Genomic DNA, 15,440 nt, shown 5'->3' with positions numbered 1-15,440 from the left:
CATTGGTCTAGAAATCGGTGTTACATTATTTTTATCAGTAGTTTTATATTTTTGTCCACACTTCCCTCCTTAAAAAAATCTTTAGAATTAGAATCATGATTAATAAGTGTGTTAAAACAATTCCTTATTATTAATTGATCTAAGTGTCTCCTCAAAATACATTTATCTGTCTTGATTTGGAACATCATGTCACTTTCTTTGTGTGTGACCATCAGCTTCTACATGAGAGGGAGGGGTAGGAACAGCAACAGTTTGCATCCTATGTTTTTGAGGGAGTAGGCTGTTTTAATGGGGGTAGGATAAAAAAAAATTTTTTTTTTGGGGGGGGGGGGGGTTTCTATTAAATTTTGAGATGAAATAGGACAAAATTTATTGCTGAAAAATTTATACTTTTATTAATGAAATATTATAATACAATTATCGACCAAATCTATATATTGCAAACTATCATACACATTGTTTTCCAAATAAAACTTTCTGCTATCCTTTTTAATTTAAAAGTTTAGATATATCAGCAAGCTCATAATACCATATCATTGTAAATAATGGAGGTTTTAATTGAATTTATTATCTACAAAATAAATTCTTTATATTCGCAAAATATCAATAGTTGGTAGTAGAGATAGATTAATTTAAGTTATGCTTATAAATTCTCTGAAAAGAGTAAAATAAATAGGGGGGTAGGCAAAGGTTTTTGAAGGGGGTTTGCATCCAGTAAAAATCCTGTCATGTAGACGCTGGTGACCATACCTTTCCACCATTTGTCATCACCTTGTACTTTGTACCAAACAAAATCTCCTACGTTAAAGGTTCTATTGCGTGGTAAGGCAACGTTGATTCTGTTTTCCTTTTCTACCAACGATTTTAATAAGTCCCATTTAACCCTAATATCGCAATTGAACCACTTGGAGGGTGTGACTCCTGTAGTATCATTTCGCGTTTTCTATAATTGAATATAAATTTGTCAAGTGCAGTATCTAAGTCAATTTTGGTATTCCTTTTCATATGTGTTTTGAATGTTCTCACCATGCGTTCTACCTGGCCATTGAATTACTGGTGATACGCGGACGTGAGCACATGTTTAATACCATAATCATTGCAAAATTTTTCAAAATCATTACTTGTGAAGTTAGTGCCATTATCAGTTACTATAGTTTCAGGTATTCTATATAGCGAAATAGTTTTGAAAATTTCTTTTAAAGTGATATCGGTCGTAATATTTTTAACAGGAACAATAATTGGAAATTTGCTATAGGCATCGACTATTATTAACCAATTTTTTGTGAAAAACGGACCCTCATAATCTATGTGTATCCTTTCAAATGGTTTGGTTGCCGAACCCCATGGTTTCTGTATCTTTTTAGAATTGTCATGATATATGTTACAATCGTTACAACTTTTCACTTACATGTCTATGTCGTGATTTATACCAGACCACCACTGGCTAAGGATTTGATTTTTCCTGCTCCCAAATGACCTTCATATAATGACTGTAGTACATATTTTCTCCTAGAAGATGGAATTATGATTTTGTTGCTTTTGTAAAGAGAATCCTTAATTATACTCAATTCCAATTCAATGTTTTTATAGATATTGTTCTTTATAGGCACGTTGTTTTTAATATCATTGATGACTTGTTTTAATTTAATATCTTTGAAAGTTTCATCATGTATTTTATTAAAATTGATAGGTATATCCCCAAAGTCATTTATAATTGTGATATTTTCAACACCTTCATCGTGACATTCTTGTCGTAATCTCGAGAGACAATCAGGAACTACTGGCTTTATACTTTATATTGAAATCATAACCTCCTAATGTTATATTCCACTTCTGCAGTCTTAAGGACATAGTACTATTGTCCTTAAGACCCTTGGTGAAGATGTGGACTAGAGGTTTATGGTCAGTAATAATTGTAAACTTCGTGCCAATTAAGTATTCCTGGAACCTTTTTATAGCGAACATAATAGCGAGAGCCTCACACTCAATATTGGTATAGTTTATTTGGATTTAAATAAAATTCTTGAAGCGAAAGCCATTGGTTTTTCTTTGCCGTCTTTTTCAGTATGAAATAATACAGCTCCTAAAACACATTTAGATGCGTCAGTAGCAATTCCTATAGGTAATTCAGAATTAAAATAAGTCAAGGCAGGAGGAAGACTAATCACTTCTTTAAATCATTAAAACTTCTAAAGTGTTCTAAGTTCCAAGCCCACTTTACTTTGTTGACGATTTTATATAGAAGATCGGAAATTTCTGCAAAATTGTCCAAATATTTTCTGTAGTAGCCAGCCATTACCAGAAATGTTGATAATTCAACAGCTGATTTTGGTTCTGGCATATTCGCGTATGCTTCAATTTTGTCGGGATTAGCATGACTTCCATCGACGTCAATATCATGACCTAGGAACCTCACTTTATTTTTAAAGAACACACTTCTGATGAAGTTAGATACTAACCCAAACGATGATATTCTTTAAAACACTTTTTTTATATTGTTTATGATCTTCATCGTTTTTTCCGGTTGTAAGTAAATCATCAATGTAAATATGATATCTTTTATGTCACCGAAGATCTGGTCCATGATCTGTTGGAAGATTGCAGATGAGGTCTTTAGCCCAAAAGGAAGTCTAGTAAATCGGTAATATCCCTTGTGCGTGAATATAGTCAAAATATTTCTGCAACTTTTATCAATCGGGACCTGTAAGAAGGCATTAAAATCGATCTTAGTAAATTTCTTTCCTACTGAAAGTTTAGCCATTAGATCATTTATTCGTGGAAGTGGAAATCTGAAATCTTCTAGAGCTGGGTTTACAGTGTCCTTAAAATCAGCGCAAAGCTTAATGCTCCCATCATCTTTGTAGACGGCGGTAATAGGACTTGCCCATCATCAAATATCATTCACCGACTCAATAATTTTATCATTTATCCATTTATTAAGTTCTTTGCCCACAAGATCAATCTTTGCATAGGGTATACGTCTAGATGGTATAATTTTAGGTTGGGCATCTCTTCTTAAATGTAATTTGACACTTGCTTTGTTAATTGTCCGTCAACTTGGATTCGCACTCTTTAATCAATTTTTTAATTTTATCTTCATAGTTTGTGTCAATATTTGCTATAAATTTATTTAAAATATTTTTGAAGGCATTAATCCATGTACGGCCTAACAAGGCATTTTTTCTTGACTCAACGACTACCTCTTGTAAATATTTCGTGATACCTTCATAAATCACTTTAACTTGCGTAACGCCGATGATTTTAATTAAGTTTCCGTCATAGGCGGTAAGTTGTAACTTGAATTTTTTAATATCTTTAATACCAATTTTTTTTAGCCAATTCATGAGGTATGGTGAACTTGGAGCCTGTGTCGACTTGCATCACTTTTAAAATATTATTTACTTTTAAAGTAGTCATAAATGCCTTATCTTTATTATTAAGCATGTCCCCAGTTAAATTATTAATGTTGAGATCGTTATCATTATTATTTTTTATAGAGTCGACTTTATCTTCAACAATTTCTTCAATATTCATATTATAGTTGTTGTTCTTATATTGTATTTGCTTTCTCTGATTGATATTGCTTCCTCTATAATTATTTGAGTTGTTACTATAGGATTGGTAATTATTACGATTTTGATCACCGTATTGAATTTGTTTCCTCTGATTATTATACCATGTATAATTTCTACAGTAGTTAGATTGATTATTATTGTTGTAGCAATAGTTATTATAGTTATTGTTATTATAATTATCATGGTATATATAATTATTATTATCATAATTCCTATCATGGTATCTAAAATTATTATTATCGTAATTCCTATTTCTATTCCTATTATAATTGTTATCTCTATTATCATAATTTTGTCTAAAATTGTTTCTAAAATAATTATTATTATCATTCCTACAGTTGTATCAAGGAAAAATGTTATCGGAAGTGCTTTGGTTAACTAAACCTTTATGCTCATTATTTTTATTATTAAAGTTTTTATCTCTATCGGTTTTTATCGTAATTAACATAACTTACATTATCAACATCTAATTTAATACTAATGCTATCTAATCTACTTCCTATCTCCACCATTTTATTTAAGGTTAAATTAATATTGTTACTTAATTTATATTTTATTTTGTCGTTTAAAGTTGACGAAATTAACTTTTCCTTTATCCTACTCTCGTCGGAAAAATAACATTTTTTATTTAATTTGGACAGTCTAATGTACCATTCTAAAAAAAATTTGTTTAGGTTTTGGCACGCTAGATTAAATTTATTAATTGAAATATTTTTATCCTGTATTGATAAAAAATATCTAAGTTTTAAATCACTATTTTAAGGTCCAAATATCAATATTTGAGCAAATAGATTTAATATTATCGATATCTAAAGAATATTAATTATAATACATATAATCAACGAAAAACAAAAGTAATAAAAGGTTAAGTTGTAAAAAGTTAATTTATAAAAGATTGAATTGTAACTAGTTAAATTTTACAAGGTTAAATTGTAAAAGATTGAATCGTAAAAGGTTAAATCGTAAGTTGAAAGGCAAAAATAAAATAAAAGTACAAATTTGAATATTTATTATATAACAATTTGTAAATAGATTTACTTTATAATAAAATTAGAAACGATAGTTAACACAAAATAACATGGTGCCCCGGGTAAACTCGGTGTTGAAAATTCTCTATCATACATTTTTGTGATGAGAATAAATTTATTAAAATAAAAAATTTAAAACAAAATAAATTAATATAATGTATATAAAAGGTAAATAACATGATCCAGTATTTAAAATAAAATAGCCTTAATATGTCTCATGGTGCAACGTCTCGTCTTATGGGATGAATATAATAATTATAATCTAAAAATATTAACATGATGAGTTCTAACATTTAAAAAATTTAAAAAAAACAATAAATTTTTATACAAAATATTATTTATAATGTTTATCTATAAAATTTTGAATATTCCTTTCAAAATATATGAATATCAACTACTTGATATTGTAGGCACTCAGGATATTGAGTAATGACTCTCAAATTGCTGGGACCTGTTTATTTGATTTCATACTTTGTAGGAAATGTTAAAATATTATAAATTACTAGATAATGCTTTTTATTTACTCAGTTATGATAAAATTTTTGCAAATCATATGCACTTTTGTTAAATTTTAAAAAACTTGAAACATATTATAAATTCATGCTGCATATGTATTAAATTTTATAAATTAATGGAAATTAACTTTATTAACTTTAAATTATAACTTCTTTATAAAATTTCCCAAAATATAGTAAGTGACTTATATATTGAAATAATCACAATTTTTTAAAATAATACAACATTATCCGACAGGCGCGTGAGCAAGAATTTGCTGAGTGGGGGGGGGGGGGGGTAATTAAATTTTTAGATAAAATTATTGTTATATCAATCATAAATTTATTAGGACTAATAATTTCTAAAACACAATTTTAAATTAATGTGAATTATAAAAAATTAAATATATAAACCGGCATATAAAAAACTATAAAATAAATGTGAATTAAAAAATATTAAACGGATATAATCACCCGGCATATAAAAAATTATAAAATATGTGAATTATAAAATTTTAAGTGGATATAACCAGCATATGAATCACTCTAAAACAAATGACCCAAAATAGAAATTTAAATTTTTTGAGCTTTTAAAATTTATATAAAGTGTAAAAAAATTAATTAGAAATATAAATTAATACACAAGTTTCTTAGGAATAATTGTATTTTGTATGTATTCATGAAAAAATATATAACACATTAAAAAATAAAATTGCATAAATAATATTATAAAGAAGCATATTATATATTTATAATGTAAAATCCAATCTTGGCTGGGATTAAGCTAATTTTTCAATTATCTCATCCGTGCTTGACTTAAAATCCCTATGAATATTCAAAGTGGCTAAACCATTTAATCTACTTTCAGAAGTTGTACTTCTTAGGTATGTATATATTTTTCTCAAAGAAGAGAATTTCCTCTCATTAGATGCAGTATTAATGGGAAAAGTTGCTAATATATTATAATTTTAATACATTGGAAAAATAATATAAAAGATGTTATAAATGATGCAAAGCATAAATAGCATTTTTGGGACTATATCAACCATAGTTAATCTTTTATACCATAGTTGGCATTCAGCTAATAAGGTATCATAAGATACTTTAATATCTTCATGATAAAAATCTGTCAAATATTTTACTTTTTTCTATCACCATCTGAAAAAGGTTGGGAAGGCTTTTGTGGAAGTATTATCTGCATATTGGTAAGTGCTGCCTGATGAATTAAAACCCGTTCATTTATTTGGGTTTTAAATGTATCTAAGAGAGGGATAAAGACATTTATTTTATAATACTCTTCTACTGACCCTATATTAATGTTTGGACGACGTGCTTGCCTTGCTGGAAGTCGAGGGATACAAATATTAAACTCGTATAGCTCTGCTTTTGACTCAACAATAACATATAAAATATGTAATTTTTCATCAACATTAGCCCTAATTTCCTTGAGTTCGAATAAAATGCTCTCCGCTATTCTCATCGTCTCAATCATGTCAATTTCCTGTTTTTGAAAAGTATCATATAAAATAGATGTATAGTTAAATAATTTATTAATACATTCTAATGAGAAAAAAATTGATATCAGTATTGAATCCAATAATTTGCTTGCTTCTGAGGAAATATCTTTTTCAGGTCATTGTGATATTTCAGTAAGAGCATTAATATAACTCCATAAAAGCTGCTACTGCTTGATGGCGAAGACTCTATCTCGTTGGACAAGCTTTTTGCATTCTTTGTTGTATAAGGAGTTTCAGAAATAATTCTGTTTAAAATATTTTGTCACTTGGGGTATTCCATTAATGCAGAATCCCCTAATGCCCTAAATTTTACAAGACTAAAATTACTTTCATTATCATTACAATTGAAATTCAAGCTTCCTGAATCCAAATGGCCACGCATTGCTAGGCCCTGCAATTCACAATATAGAATGTGCTCAAAAGTTAGTTTGATAATCTTACATCTATTTTCTTTTGCTATTTTAATCTTATTTTTGTCAATTGTGATGAAATGGGAATCATATCCCCACTTTGAATTAATTTGAAAAAATAATCAGTTCACAGCTTTTGTGATAATTTGTTTTTTGATGATTGTCAAAGATTTCTCCAGCATCTTTATAATTATTAAATGGAGTCTTAACAAGACTGTTAAGCTTAACTAAATTTCTTTCAGCATATCTTGGGACAAACAAGACACATATCTTGCAATAAGTTCCATAGTATCAGATAGACTATGCTAGCCATAACCATCTAATAAAATAGCGGTTTTGAAATCTTAGCTTTCAATTAGCACATAAAGTTTGGAATATTGAAAATTGAGGGGTGGTATATAAATCTATTATTAAATAAAATATTTAACATAGGTATCTTTACCTTTTTAAGAAGTATGCGTTTTTCTTCTAGGCTGATTATAAATGTTATAAAATTATTTGTACTTTTTTGCATTTTGTAAGATGACTAGGATTTTTATCATCATCCATATGTTTAAAAAAATTTCTTATGTCCATAATTATGATTTAATTATAAATTTGAAAATGATAGATAAATATTACGCCTCTAGAAATTTGAAAATAATAGATAAATATTACGAGGAAAACTTGAAATGGAAATTAATTAATAAAATAACTTAGTAAATGAATGTTATTAATTAAATGTATATTTAAAAAGAAAGAGATAGGAATAAATATTAAAAAATATAAATTAACATAAACAATAATTTTTTGAAAAATATATCCGGCATCTGGATTTTTTGGCTTGGGGGGGGGGGGGGGGATTTGTCCTTCTGCACCCCCCGCTACTTACGCGCTTGTTATTTGATGCTGATAAGTTTGTTTTAATAACATATGGGTGGTGTATATTCTAAACTTAAAACTTTATGCTATAATTCAGAATTTAGGGATTATGATAGTTTAATTAAAAAATAAGGTGCTTAGTACCATTTACAAATAAAAATAACCATATTATAAAATTTAATTTGACCAATCAGGGAAAGATGAATCGTTTCATGATTGGTGGCTAAGATTGCGCAAGTTTAGACAAGATTGAGGTTTCATTAATAACGACCGTATTAAAGAAAAGCTAAGAATAACAGTATAAACGATAACATAAAATATAAACTTAATAATAATGAAAAATTAGCTTAGACGAAATATTATTGATAGGAAGAAAATATGATAGTTTAAATATTAAAGTAAACGATGTGATTATTAAAGACAGCGACAAAGTTATTAATTGTTATAAAAAACAATAATGATAGAAATATTAATGATAATAGTCATAAGAAGCTGGATTATAGAAATCAAAATAGATCTTATAATTCTAATAATAAGTATAAGCCCCGATTTTCAAATAATCAGAGACAGATATAATATTAGAAATGAGAATAAAAATAATTATAATAGATTTAATCCTTTTGACACTAATGACAATTATAAAAACAATTTTAGACAAAATTATGATAATAGATATAAAGCAACTTTTACAATAGAAATCGAAATTTTAACAGCAATAATTTTAGAGGCTATTACAACAATAATAACAACTATCGGTCGTATAAGAATAACAATTATAGGCAATATGATAATAATTTTAATAACTATGGTAGAAGAAATAACACATGGCGTTTCAGAGAAAACAGATACAATACGATGACCAAACCCGGCATAACAAAAATATTTGAAACATGAACATTGAAGAAATTGTAGAAGACAAAGTTGATACAACTGAAAACAAAAAGGATCTGGTTTTAATGTTAACAATTTGACTAAAAACATATGAGGATCACAGTGCTTTTATGGTAACTCTGAAAATTAAATAACACCACTACCACAATGCAAATTGATACGGGATCAAGATATACAATTATACCTCGTGACATAGCTAAGAAAATAGGCATATCAGAAATTAAAAAATCTAAACTACAGTTATCAGCTTATGATGTTAATCAAAAGTAATTGGCACAATTCAGATCAACGTAAATTTTGATGTTATCACAAAAAAATTACAGGCCGTGATTGTTGAATCAAGAAAAAACGCATTATTATGACGTTCATGGTTAAACGCTTTCAAATATATTTTAAACAAATTTGTGAGATGGATGTAAACTCTGATGACGAAATTAAAAAACTTATTTAAAACTGTGAATCCAAAATAAATAACAAACCATTCAACAAAGCAAATATCAAGCTATATTGACTACCCAAACCAAGATTATACCGCCAAGGCGGATACTTTACGCATAAATTGATGTTGTTGGTAAAAAATTTAATAGATGGATACAAAAAAAAATTATCGAGCCGGTAAAAGATGCTCGATGGACGAGTCCTATAACCGTCGTCTACAAGTAAGATGGGAGCATAAGGCTCTGCGCCGATTTTAAAGACACAATCAATCCAGCTCTAGAAGATTTTAGATATCCACTTCCGATTTAATAGCTAAACTTTCGGGAGGAAAGAAATTTACCAATATCGATTTTAAAAATGCGTTCCTGCGAATTTTTATTGATAAAAGCTGTAGATATCTTTTGACAATATCCACACACAAGGGATCAGTGGCCTATCTAGGAATTTTTCTTAGAGAGGGTCCATACTAAAAGCCTTCGGCCCTTTTGCCCGGCCTTCGGCCGGGTTTATCTTACAAATCATAACCATATCTTCGATAATATATAATAAATATATTTTTTAAATGCATCAATAATATGTTATTATAATTTAGTAGATTATTCTCAATGACTTTATAATAATACTATCCAGAATAATTTCAATAGTAATATAATATCCTTCCACAGACATCAAAACCAGAAAAATGTAATTCATATAAAATCACTTTTAAGTCTTTTGAACGTATAATCTCAAAAAAAATTTTGCTCTGGGAGGGGTCCAAACCCTAAAACCACCCCCGTAACTACGCTACTGCAAGGGATACTAACAATTTACAAGAATGCCTTTGGACCATGGACTTCATCTGCAATTTTTCAACAAACGATGGACCAAATATTTGGTGATATGATAGATGTAATATTTTATATCGTTGATTTACTAATTGGAGATAATAATCAAACTCATTTAAATAACATGGAAAAAGTTTTTGAGAATTATAAAGTATGGTTTAATACCTAATTTTGCAAATAGTTTATTGTTCAAAAATAAAATTGGTCATGATATTGATGCAAATGGTATACACGCTAATCATGACAAAATTATAGCAATAATAAATATGCCAGAACCAAACAGCCAGTATTAACATTTCTGGGAATAACTGGCTACTACAGAAACTTTTGAACAATTTTGCAGATACCTCTATACAATACAAAATAGCTAACAAAGAAAAATGGACGTGGGATTTAAAGCACTCTAAAAGTTTTAATGATTAAAAGATGTTGATTAGTCTTCCTCCAATACTGATTTATTTTAATCCAAAATTACCAATCGGAATTGCTACTGATGCATTCAAATGTGGATTGGGAGCTGTGCTATTTTACATTCAAAAGATTGAAAAGAAAAACCAATAGCTTTCGCTTCAAGAACTTTACTCAAATCTGAATAACTATACTAACATTGAGCGTGAGGTTCTTGACATAATGTTTGCCATTAAGAGGTTCCAGGAGTAATTATTGGGACTAAATTTATAATAATCACTGACGATAAACCTTTAGTCCATATTTTTACGAAGGGCTTAAAGGACAACAGTACAATGTCCTTACGGCTAGAGAAATGGAACATAACTTTAGGAGGTTAAGATTTTAACAAAGTATAAAGCTGGCAGATATGTTGTTCCTGACTGTCTCTCAAGATTACCACAAAAATATAATGATGAAGTTACTGAAAATATTACAATTGCAAAAAATTTAGGAGATGCACCTATTAATTTTAACAAAATACGTGTCACAAGTCATAAATAATATAAGGAATAACGAACCTATAAAAGAATATATAAAAATTTCAATTGGAACTAATTATTATTACAAATAACAAAATCATAATTCCATGTTTGAGAAAAAACGTATTGCAAACATTACATGAAGGTTGGGAGCAGGAAAAATCAAATCCTTAGCCAAAGATTATATGTGGTAGTCCCGTATAAATAACGACATAAAGATGGAAGTAAAAAGTTGTGACGACTGTAATACATATTTTGACAATCCTAAAAAAAAAAAAACCATGGGTTCCGGCAACTAAACCATTTGAAAGGAAACAAATAGATTATACGGGTCTTTTTCACAAAAAATTAATTAACGATGTCTATAGTAAATTTCCATTTATTACAACAGTAATAAAAGAAATTTTTAAAACCATCTTGTTATTTGGAATACCTGAAACTATAGTCACTGATAATGGTACTAACTTCACAAGTAATCTTTTCGTGAAATTTTGCAACGATTATGGCATAAAACATTTGCTGTTCTGCATGCCATCAGCAGTCTATAGCCAGGTGGAGCGGATGGTATAGAACGTTAAAGATGAACATGTAAAGGAACATAAAGATTAATTTAGATACTGCACTTGATAAATTATTATTCAATTATAGAAACACACCAAATGCTACATCAGGAGTTGCCCAAAAGTATATTTAATCGTGATATTAGAATTTGATAGGACTTATTAAAACCTTTGGAGGAAGAAGATGATAGAGATAAAATAGTATTACCACAAAATAGATATAAACGTTGGAGATTTTATTTGGTACAAAATACAAGGTGATGATAAATGGGGCAAAGGAGTTATCACTCATAAAGAAAGTGATATGATTTAAAGTAAAAAACAGATAAGGGTATGAAAACACTTAGACCAATTAAGAAACAGAATATTTAATGAAAAGAACCTATACTAATATTTATTTTAAGGGGGGAAGAATTGACACAGATTATTGTAGACAAAAACATATTAACACTAATTTCGAGACCGATAAGAAAACAATAACCTGCTAACTTTAAAAATTATGTAACTTAACCTTATATAAAAAAGTAATAATAAAATATAATACTAAAAAGAAATTTAAACATTAAAAATATGATATAATAATCTTATCGATTTATCATTCATATTTCTGTTAAAAAAATTAGTCATATTTTATGAAATATACTTTTGACAAATAATAATGTATTGGGTTTAATCCAGCAATTATTGTTATTGGATAAAAATAAATAAATGGGTATGAAAATAATTGTAGCATATCAAATTTAAAATCTACGGAAATAAGTTTAGATAAGGGTATAAAATAAAAACGGAATAATATCAATAGGAAGGCAATGGAGATTAAAAGTGGGAAGTTTAAACCAAAATTTGAATTTATTTCTCCATATTTTCCTTATTACTTACTGAAAATCTGGAAGAGAATAACTTTTTTTTCTACTTTACGCAATTGTAGCCTTATTGTTCTTTATTTACGATTTTTTTTGCTAAACTTAAATTTATTTCTAAACGATTTATAAAAATGTTTTATTTGTCAGTGATAAAAATAATATTTTTGGAACTATTTTAATGTTATTTAAAAAGGATAATTAATGAGAGTTATGATAACCATAAAATCTTTTTATTTTAAATTGACTCAATTTATAATTAAAATATATATTTACTTCTTTACCCATTTCTTAATGATAATAAAGTATTATATATGGAAAAAAACTACATTATTGGACATTATATTAAAAATTTGACACCTCAAGTATAATTATATCAAAGGTGCCAAAGCCAACTACGAAAACAAAATGTATCGTTACAAATGAGCTGAAACCAAATCTTTATGAAAATATTTTCTAAGGAGAGGGGCCAGTTGGTAGGATTGTGTTCGAAATAGTTTTAATATTTTAGTAATTGGTATCATTTATAATTTTAATTTTTGGATCGATCAGTAATATTATATGTTATAATTTGCCCTAATATTGTAAAAACCGAAATGGAACCGAACTTTGCAGACCAACCCTATAGAGGTAAATGATCTTGTGGAATTAAATTTAGCAATCATCGCTGTACATTATACCCATTCGATTTATTCTACTTTTTTGGTATTTCAAGTTTTATACATATATTACCTGGCAGCTTTAAATCATAAATATTTCGTTTAGATCTTAAGTCGCACCTCTGGGTTTTCAAAAAAAAATTAGACCCCGAGATTCGCGCACCTGTTAGACTCCATATTACCTGGCAGCTTTAAATCATAAATATTTCGTTTAGATCTTAAGTCATTTTCATAGATTTCATTATGAATGGATATGAAGTTATAAAAAAATTCGATGTCTTGGTGGCATCTTCAATCAATTTCAAGCTATCATTTTAAAAAAAATTGAAGATATTAAAGTGTCACTATTTATTTTTTTAAATATTCCAAAAATGACCTGAATATATCTTATTAAATTTCAGTCAAACTATTTATAATTTAATCAATTGTTGTATGCTGGGTGGTAAATTTAAAAAAAACAATGTATTCGAATGTAAAAATAATATAATTCAAATAAATGTAATTTATTATAAATACTTTAGAATACTTTTTTCAAGACAATTTATTTTGACTTAAATAATATAATGTATATTATTTGCCATTTTCTAAAATTGATTCAGGCGCTTAGCCATGAATTTTCAACGAACGGGGGAGGGGGGCAATATTTTTAAATATTGAAATAATTTTTTTTGGACCATCAAAAAGTTATTAGAAATAACCATAAAAAGCTTATTAGAACTATATCTAAAACGAATTATTGGATTTTATTCTATTGGATTAGTATTTTACGAATACGAGTATAATTTCTAATATTATATTATTGTTTTGTCAATTCTATTCCTAGAAACATTAAAAATTGAAATAAAATCTATCGAAGATTGTTTATTTTTTTAAATAAAATTTCAGTAATTTCAACAAATTTAATTTAAATGCCGATAATTTTTATTTTGCTTTATCTCTTTTGGTATATAATTATCAATTATTTGAAATATAAAAAATTCTATTGTAAAAGAATTCGAAGCTTATAAGTAGAGGAGTATCAGTTACAAATTAAATATATCACTTATTTCACTGTGTCTGGAGTTCACGCTCCTCTTTGAATACTCCATTTATGATATAATTAAAAAATCATTAAGCTATCGGTTTCCAAATAAAGAATAGATTGTAGAATGAATGTTTATACAACCTTACGAAAGGGCCAGGTGAGTACCCAGCAGGGGATAGGGAAAAGGGGACACCCCTCTGCTCTCCAAATTTAAAAATTACAGATTTAAAATATTTTTCAAAAATATTATTATTTTATGATTATGAATTTATATTTGTATAATAATCATTCCTACCCCTTATATCATACATATTTCAGTTTACATTTATTTATCACAAGATAAATAAATATCTAGTTAAAATATTCCTTAGCATTATAAAAAGGAAATATCGAGAACGGGATACCGAAGGAGGAGAAAACGGCAAATGTCTAATTTTTTTTTATCTCGGGCTAATAGTTTAAAATTTTGTCAAAAGTTATATTTTTATGCATACTACCTATCATATTGTTATTTAATATTAGGAGCTCTGCACTGCATTCAAAAGATATCAAAAACAATATTTTAGCCCTTTTACTTACACTTTTTATTTAGTATTTTTGGTTTTGGTAAAATGAAAAAGAGTGAAGTGAAAACTTACTTGGGGCAACCTATAAAATATTTGAAATGGGTTCTCTGTCTGTAAATTTAGCAAACCAAACCCTAATTTTTACCGATTATTTTTGCAATTATGAGGGGCAATAATTTTGTCATAGAATATAATAGGATTGGAAAGGAGGTATGAAGAAATAGGGATGGAAAGAGTAGGAGGCATAGTTTTGTGGGCTTAGAAGTTAGTTTTTTTAGGGGAAGGGCAAAATTTTTATTGGGGTAATATTGCCATTTATTTAAAATCCCGAAGATTTGATATAATGAACTAATTATCTGAAGGCATATTATATTAGGTCAGAGATTATTTATTATATGTATGACTTTAATATGAAAACATTTTTTAAACATTTATATTTTGTTTAATTATGCAATAGTTATGGCGATAAAAATATTGTGTTTTATGTGTTAAATTTAATATTTGCATCTAATTTTGAAGAGCTTGCTATATCCTACCGGGGTTGGTGCATAGTAAAAAGCACGACTTTTACTTAAATCTAAATAATACCCACAGTATAGCAGAAAAATAGCCCAGATTTTATTTATCTTGTAAAATGATGTGGCTTGCCAATGCTACAATATTTTACATAATAAATAAAAGGTTATAGCAAAAAAACAAAATACATGTCATATAACTCTTTTTTAAAAATAAAGTTCGAGAGCTGATATTAATGATAGCCATCTTGTTGGAACAATTCTTAGAAGTTTGGATTATTCCCTG

The sequence above is a fragment of the Gordionus sp. m RMFG-2023 genome, chromosome 1, assembly GCF_954871325.1.
Source record: "Gordionus sp. m RMFG-2023 chromosome 1, tfGorSpeb1-WG-v2, whole genome shotgun sequence".
Classification (NCBI taxonomy): Eukaryota; Metazoa; Nematomorpha; class Gordioida; order Chordodea; family Parachordodidae; genus Gordionus; species Gordionus sp. m RMFG-2023.
This window is presented reverse-complemented; position numbering follows the sequence as displayed.